Here is a 9,175-nt window from a genome sequence, read left to right on the forward strand (position 1 = left end):
TGCCTGGAAAATCCCATGGATGAAGGAGCCTGGTGGGCTGCAGTCCATAGGGTCACTAAGAGTCAGACACGACTGAGCAACTTCACTTTGACTTTTTACTTTCATGCATTGAAGAAGGAAATGGCAACCCACTCCAGTGTTCTTGCCTGGAGAATCCCAGGGACCGGGGAGCCTGGTGGGCTGCCATCTATGGGGTCGCACAGAGTCGGACACGACTGAAGTGACTTAGCAGCAGCAGCAGCAGCAAAATTAGAGTATAACTACCTATCCTTCTAACTAGTTTGAATCATATTTACGACATGTTCCTAATTTTGTAATGTAGCCAGTTCAAGTTGTCTCTGAGTAATGAATTAAAATTGTGTTCATAGCATTCTTTTTTTTTAATTTAAATGTATTTATTTTAATTGGAGGCTAATTACTTTACAATATTGTAATGGTTTTGCTATACATCAACATGAATCTGTCACGGGTATACATGTGTTCCCCATCCTGAACGCCCCTCCCACCTCCCTCCCCATACCATCCCTCTGGGTCTTTTTAACATGAGATATATACACAATTTATAGTGATAATTATGACTTTTTTGTTTTAGTTCTTCTGTCTTTTACAAATTTCAGATTGCATTATAAATGATAAAAAAATTATAAGATATTTAAGGTGTATATCGTGATGATTTATGTTGTGAAAAGCTTCCTGTTGGATTAGTTAACATATCTATCACCTCACATGTTTTATTTATTTATTTTTTGGTGGGAACATTTACTTTCTCTTCTCTTGGCAAATTTTGATTATACTAGACACTGTTCTTAACTAGTCACTACATCAGATTTTCAGACTTATTCACTGATGGTTGAAAGTTTGTACCCTTTTGCCGCCTTTGTGTGCGGCTCTTAGTCACTTAGTCTTGTCCAACTCTGTGTGACCCATTGGACTGTAGCCCACCAGCCTCCTCTGTCCATGGGATTTTTCAGGCAAGAATACAGGAATGGGTTGCCATTTTCCTCTTCCAGGGGAATCTTCCTGACCCAGGGATCAAACCAATGTTTCCTCTGTCTCCTGCATTTATGGGCAGACTCTTTACTATTTAGTTTGAGAATATGTGGCAGTTGAAACAGTTTTAAAATGTTTCCTAATATTCATTAATGTGTCAGTTGTAGTTATGTCAGACTCTTTGTGACCCCATGGACGGCGGTTTGCCAGGCTCCTCTGTCCATGGAATTTCTCAGTCAAGAATATTGGAGTGGGTTGCCATTTCCTTCCCCAGGGGATCTTCCCAACACCGGGATCACACCACATCTCCTGCCCTAGCAGGTGGGCTCTTTACTGCTGTACTACCAGGGAAGTCCACTTGTTCATTTCTCTACCCCTAGAACAGATTTATTGTAGACTTACAGAAGTCTTTCAAGACTGAAAGTTCTTGTGAGTATGTAACAATAACATACTAAGAAAGTCCAGAACATTTGAATCAATGCACAAAGTCACCCATTTATACCAAAAGAAAAGATCAGTTTCTGGACAGTGTCTTCCTGAGAAAGTCTATCAGGGGGAAAAAAAATGAGGTAGGCAAGATACTGCTACAAGTAAAAGAATTTCTAGACTCAGTAAATTGTTTTAAATGAGCTTTAACCATGAAGAAAAAGGAGAAGTCAACAGTCTCAATTTAAAAAAAAAAAATTAAATAAAAAAAAGTAACTTACATTTTGAACTTATGGAGAAAACAAATATCTGGGGGTCAAGGCATAAGCAGTCACTTCCTGCTCAAGTATTTCAAATTGTGATGCTACTGAGTGAAATTATGTTTGATTTGTTTATATGCAATTTTATTGGACTTTGCGAAACTATTCAGGATGTTTATATGGTCTTAACTTTAAAAGGGAAAAATAAATCTGTGCTTATCTATTTTTATGTCTGAAATCACCCATCCTAATTATATACAAACTTATTTACTGGAGGAACAATAAGGTTATGTTTTGTCCCACGAGATCCGTTCCTATTTAACAATGAGTGAAAATCTTGGACTGCCTTAACTCAGTCGTAGTAGACCAGCTCTGTGTGTAACATCTGTCATAGGTGCCAGCGTAGTCAGCCATTCCCATCGTAATCACTGTAACCATGGTAGCCACTGTCCCTCCTCTCATGGATACTGGATTTCTTTCTCCTTGTTGAGTCCTAACGGAATCTAGCCCTGAAAGACTGGCCCAGACACATGTGCTGCTACTTATTGTCCTCACCCTCCGATGTGACAGTTCCCTGGGCATGTGTTGGAGGCTGTGATTCTTTCCTGATGGCTCCAAATGGAAAATCCCAAAGGCCAAATCTTTGCCATCTGAGTCTCTGGAATGCTATGATGCAATGCAAATTTCCCCCAGCCTTTTTTGTCTTTCGATACTGCAGTCTCCTTTCTAAGTGCTGGATAGATATCTAGATTTGCTGGATTTTGAGTGTTTAAATCTGCCCATGTTTTACAGTGGATACAGTATGTTTCCTACTTGATTCTCCAATTAAGAACCATTATTCTACTTCTTGTGGTGAGAGGAGGGCCTCTGAATGCTTTATTCACTTTAAGTGGAGTATAGTTTCTTTACAATGTTGTGCTGGTTTCTGTTGTACAACAAAGTAGTCCGCTATACGTATACATATGTCCCCTTTCTCCTGGATTTCCATCCCACTGCCCCGTCCCACCCCCGCCCCAAGCTGACTCCCTGTGCAGTACAGCAGCTTCCCACTAGCTCTGTATTTCACACATGGTAGTGGACATCTGTCAATGTCACTCTCTCAATGCATCCCATTCTTCCTTTCCCCTCCTGTGGCCACAAGTCCATTCTCTATGTCTATGTCCCTAGTACTGCTCTGCAAATAGGTCTTCTGTAACTTTTTCTAGGTTCCATATATGTGTTAGTATATGATATTTGTTTTTCTCTTTCTGACTTACTTCACCCTGTATGACAGACTCTAGGTTCATCCACATCACTACAAATGATCCAATTTCATCCCTTTTATTGGCTGAGTATTTTCATTGGTTATTAAAAAAAAAACAAAACAAAAACCAAAAACCCTGAGCACTGAAGAATTGATGCTTTTGAACTATGGTGCTGGACTCTTGAGAGTCCCTTGGACTGCAAAGGAGATCAAATCAGTCAATCCTAAAGGAAATCAGTCCCAAATATTCACTGGAAGGACTGATGCTGAAGCTGAAACTCCAATACTTTGGCCACATTATGTGAAGAACTGACTCACTGGAAAAGACCCTGATTCTGGGAAAGATAGAAGGCAGGAGGAGAAGGGGACGATGAAGGATGGGATGGTTGTATGGCATCACTGACTCAATGGACATGAGTTTGAACAAGCTCTGGGAGTGGGTAATGGACAGAGAAGCCTGGCATGCTGGAGTCCATGAAGTTACAAGAGTCGACATGACTGAATGACTGAACTGAAAAATAAAAAGTAAACTTTGTCCAGATTATCTTTCCTTCCCAATGCAAATGAGTGGAATTTCTAAGAAGGAAACTTAAAAATCAGATAGATCTCCAGCACTAACAGTTAATACTCCCTGGGTGAGACATCTAACTTTTAAACATCTCAAGCTTCCCTATCTGAAAGCACACAGCAGCTTGTAATCTGAAGATGTTTCATGAGAGTAAATGAGTTAGTGAAAAATTGTATATCATCATACTTGGCATATAGCAATTATTATTTTTACAACTAATGATAGAAACAATCTATATATTGACTGGAAATACATGGCAGAGAAATCCCAAAGAAGAGGTTTTTGTTGTTTTTTTTTTAGTATATAAATAAGAGCTACAATGTTTCTATAGTAGATACAAAAAGATTAAGAAAACTCTGATATTCCATAAACCTATAGCTTGGAACGGAGAAGGCAATGGCATCCCACTCCAGTACTCTTGCCTGGAAAATCCCATGGATGGAGGAGCCTGGTGGGCTGCAGCCCACGGCATTGCTAAGAGTCTGAGCGACTTCACTTTCACTTTTCACTTTCACACATTGGAGAAGTAAATGGCAACCCACTCCAGTGTTCTTGCCTGGAGAATCCCAGGAATGGGGTAGCCTAGTGGGCTACCATCTATGGGGTCACACAGAGTTGGACATGACTGAAGCGACTTAGCAGCAGCAGCAGCATAGCTTGGAAACAGATTGTATAAAAACAAAGGATTCGTTTTTTGGTATCAAAAGACAACTAACCCATTTAACCTGAAAAATGTAAAAATATTTTTCTTTTTGATGGTATTTCCTATTATTAGATACGTAATCTGTGTCATGGGCTTCCTATGGCGGCTCAGTGGTAAAAAATCTGCCTACCAATGCAGGAGACACGATTTTTATCCCTGAGTCAGGAAGATTCCCCAGAGTAGGAAATGGCATCCCACTCCAGTGTTCTTTCCTGGGAAACACTATGGACAGAAGAGCCTGGCAGGCTACATTCAATGGGGTAGCAAAAGAGCCGGACACAATTTAGTGACTGAACAGCAAGACCCGAAATTAGATTGCACATTCAAATAAAGATATTTCTTAAGAAGCTATGATCAGCCATTTATATTTTACTTTTAATACTATGTGTTAAATTTCAAGCCTTTAAAAGTGTAGATAAAGCATGAATAATGTGATGAGAAGGATTGAGACAGATAACATTCTCTTCTCCAATTTACGTAAGCTTCCTAAGACTTACGAATCTTATTTTCTCAAAAGTTAGTTTTTTTTTTCTCTGAATGGCATTTTCTGTGTGTATTGTCCCAATAGCTTCTCCAAGTGAGAATAGAAATCTCAAGAGGAATGCCTGGGTGATTTCTAGGCATCACCACACCTCTGGTTTAAAAATATCACCTTCTTTGATATACCACTTAGGAGTATTTTATTGCTTTCTAACTTGTCAGGAAATTGTTGAAGTTTGACTCTTATTATGACTACATACTCATGTGAGAACTTATTGATAATCAGAAGAAGAAATCCACAACATTAAGTTAAGCAAAAAGCAATCTTAAACCTGTCATTCAGGATTCAAAACACAAAGAAGAAAATTTCTTTTTCTGAAATCATTTGCAGGACTTCCTTCTCCAGTGACATTGTTCTTACCTCTCTAGTCCTCTGCTTTTCTCTTACCTGGGAGAGAGAAAGCAGGCTCCAAGCACACAGTAGTTTTTTAGAAAAGGAGAATCTGTGTGGTGAGTTGTAGCTGTCTTTAATAGCAAGTTCACCCAAAGCCCTAAATTCTGTTCTTAGCTCTGGTGAAGAATTGCTGTGCATGAATATAAGTGATCCTGCACAATCAGCTATCCTCAGCTGTGTCTTAAGATAATAATACATTTTTGTCTATTCACAGATTTTATGGGGGTCAATGAGATGATATGTAAAAACGTACAAAATTTGAAAATCCCATACTGATAGAAATATCTCCTCTTAGTCTCTAATCTGAGAAGTAAATTAGACTTTCAAAAACTTTATGTAATATAAGAGAATAAATAAAATTTATAAAATATTCATATGAGTAATATTATTTTCTTAGTTTTAATTACCCATCTCATTTGCTTCTAATATATCAGTTTAAAATTTTGACTGCAGAGCTGGCAATATTACATGAATGTGTATTTAGCTATTTTAGAGTACAATGGTTAGTTCTAAATGTTGCTACTTGTACACCATGAAAGTGGTCAAGGCATTGGTTCCATTTCTGAGACAGAAGTGTTTATTAGATGCTCATCAAAAACAAACAGAAAAAAATTAGCATGCATACTCATACACACAATTATTACAGATTTACTGTTATGAAGGATTTATAGACACAATTTACAAATAATAATACAATATGTAATATTTCTATTGTAAATTCCATATAGTTGATTATCATAGAATGTTTTAATTAATTTTGTGATATATTATATCCATAGCCAACCTATGGCTGCAGCTGACAGATGAGTGTTGTTCTGACAAAAATTCTGTGTTATGCTTTTGTTTTATTTGACAGTAAAAAAATAAATAAATAAAACTCTATGTTGGAAAGGCATGTATTCATCAATCTTCAGTGCTGAATCATTTTTTTAGTAAGTTGAATAATAGTCTTCAAATACTGGAATAATATAACTTCAAGTTTTAAATTTTACTTAAACTATACGGCTACAGACAAAGCACACTTTTAAATTTAATCTCCATCATTAATATTTTCTCTGCAACCTTAAACCTAACAATCAAAGAAACAATAAACCCTAACTGGTAACATTTGTTGATTTCATGTATATTCTCACCATGACTGAGATCAAGCTACCAATGTGACCTCATTAAATATAGAATTGAGAAAAGAGGTAAAGTAGAAAACACCATTATATAGTATTTCTAATATACATATACAGTAGATGTTAATAACCTCAAGCACTTAGGTAATAATGCAACACAATACAATTGCATAATACAATTATTGCAAAAATTTAAGAATAATGAGTTAAGTGTTTATTTCTGTTTTAATATAAGTTATTTGTGACTTTATATAAATTAACTCCTTAATAATGCCTGTGATTAAAATCTAGCCACCATATTCCTGAAGCTACAAGTGTTGGCTCCCACAAACCAGCACAAACCAGATCCAACCTGTTGGTCCCAGTTGTGGTTTCATAGCAACCTGAAACAATCCAAGTGGGAAATGGTTGAAGCTAATAACGCTCACTTCCTGGTTCACTGCTATATCTAATCTCCATTGGCGATTGGATCCTTATAATGCTTCTTGGACCTTTTATTGACACAGTTACACAGTCACTGTAGTTATCATAGAGAAGTTGACATCTTGAGATCACATCATATTCAAAGAAGGGTATAGTTTGGCAACATCTTGAATGTCAGTTTGTGAATAATTTCTGCTACAAAGATAAACTTTCTCAAAGTTGGCAAAGAAAACTTTTCCTCTAAATTTTTAGTTTCTTTTTGCTGGTCCATTAATTAGATTGATGTGAAACAGATTAACAGGAGAAAAATAAATTTAATTACTGGGGTTCCAGAGATTTAAGACCCAAGGGCAAGTTGAGTAGTCGAGGCTAATGAATCCTGAGTTAAGGAGTGGAGTAGGAGCCAGGGACTTCAAAGGGGAGGAGGGCAAATTCACAGGAGGTTGAGATCAGATGTGAGTTAGATATTTGTGTGCCATGCAGATAAATTCAGATGAAACTTATCTCTTGCAATAGCTCTCTCTTTAAGCCAGGCCCTTTATTTAAATTACTTTAGGTAGTTAAGAGGAAAATAAAAAGTTCTTCCTGAGTCTCTTGGTCCTTCATTTTCTTCAGCTCAAAATAATTCACTTGCTGACTGGGAGTTTGGGGTGGCTCATTTTGAACACCTTAAATGGTTTGATGTGAAGTTCTATTACACCCTTCTATGGACACACATGCCACTGTTTTTCTAAAGAATTGGCAAGAGAAACATTACAGATTGTTCCTATGTGCTCAGACCTCAGTTTTTAGTGCAATAAAATAGGCATTTTAGTCACTGAAAATATTTTAGGGACCTTCTGCCCATGCCTTCCCTTTAGTATATTATTCTTCCTACATTATTCATTTAATTAAATGTCACTCCTTTCCACCAGTTATCAAAGCAAAAAACCTGGATGTAATACCAAGTTCTTCTTTTCCTTTCTATTTACAACTTGTAAATAGCCACTATGTTGTATTGCTTCTTCCTAAATAGCATTACCATCTATTACTATTGTCGATTTAAAAAAATATTCACAACATAAAAGTTGAGCATGATGTTTTATTCAATGGGAATTTGTAGGACTTCAGGATTGGGCAGACAGCACCTCAGCGAACCCTGAGAAAACTGTTTCAAAGAAGTGAGGGGAGGAGTCAGGATAATAGGAGTTTTTCAAGGAAGGGCAGGTAGTCTGAATATCGAAAGATTACTGCTAATTAAAGAAAATCAGATAACCCAAGCTAAGAAATTTAGCATTTTTCTATGTATGGCAAGAGTCTGGGCTCACTGAAATCATTCCTTTGATATGCACCTCAGCCACCTGGGGCCAGTACTCTGTTTTCACATCCTGGACTTCCTCAGAGCTCACCATGGGAAGGGGCTGCAGTCTGATGGCTGCTAGATGACAGGTGTTCTTTCCTTCGAGTTCTCTCACTGCTCCTCACCAGCTCATCATCCATGTGGCTGCAATTGCTGGTGACTGTAACATCCTTGTTTACTGACATGGCAGAAAATGTTCCGTTTCTCACCGCTTAAAGAAAAAGAATGGCAAGTAGACCAACTGGTTGTCTGAGGAGGCTTTACAAATAGCTGAGGAAATGAGAAGTAAAAGACAAGGGAGGAAGGAAAAGATAAACCCAACTGAATGAAGAATTCCAGAGAATAGCAAGGAGAGATAAGGAGGCCTTCTTAACCAAACAATGAAAAGAAATATAGAAAAATAATAGAAAGGTTGGAGAAGACACTTGAGAGTCCCTTGGACTGCAAGGAGATCCAACCAGTCCATTCTAAAGGAGATCAACCATGGGATTTCTTTGGAAGGAATGATGCTGAAGCTGAAACTCCAGTACTTTGGCCACCTCATGAGAAGAGTTGACTCATTGGAGGAGACTCTGATGCTGGGAGGGATTGGGGGCAGGAGGAGAAGGGGACAACAGAGGATGAGATGGCTGGATGGCATCACAGACTCAATGGACGTGAGTCTGAGTGAACTCCGGGAGATGGTGATGAACAGGGAGGCCTGGCGTGCTGCGATTCATGGGGTCGCAAGGAGTCGGACACAACTGAGCGACTGAACTGAACTGAACTGGAAGGACAGAAGTGATAAGGACCTAACAGAAGCAGAAGATATTAAGAAGAGGTGGCAAGAATATACAGAAAAACTATACAAAAAGGTCTTAATGATCAGGATATCCATGACTAGTGTGCCCACTCACCTAGAGCTGAACATCCTGGAGTGTGAAGTCAAATGGACCTTCAGAAGCATTATTACAAACAAAGATAGTGGAGGTGATGAAATTACATCTGAGCTATTTAAAATTCTAAAAGATGATGCTGTTAAAGTGCTGCACTCAATATGCCAGCAAATTTGGAAATCTCAGCAGTGTCCATAGGACTGGAAAAAGACAGTTTTCATTTCAATTGCAAAGAAAGGCAATGCCAAAGAAAGTTAAAACTATCATACAAATTCATTCATTTCACATGTAAG

At 38.0% G+C, this 9,175-nt stretch overlaps 1 pseudogene; it reads right to left on the reverse strand.

Annotated features, from left to right (window-relative positions):
• Positions 1 to 2,082: 2,082 nt before the first annotated feature.
• On the reverse strand, positions 2,083 to 8,192 carry LOC101113678 (basic immunoglobulin-like variable motif-containing protein; annotated as a pseudogene).
• Positions 8,193 to 9,175: the final 983 nt, after the last annotated feature.

This window comes from Ovis aries, chromosome 6 (assembly GCF_016772045.2).
Source record: "Ovis aries strain OAR_USU_Benz2616 breed Rambouillet chromosome 6, ARS-UI_Ramb_v3.0, whole genome shotgun sequence".
In the NCBI taxonomy this organism is placed as follows: domain Eukaryota; kingdom Metazoa; phylum Chordata; class Mammalia; order Artiodactyla; family Bovidae; genus Ovis; species Ovis aries.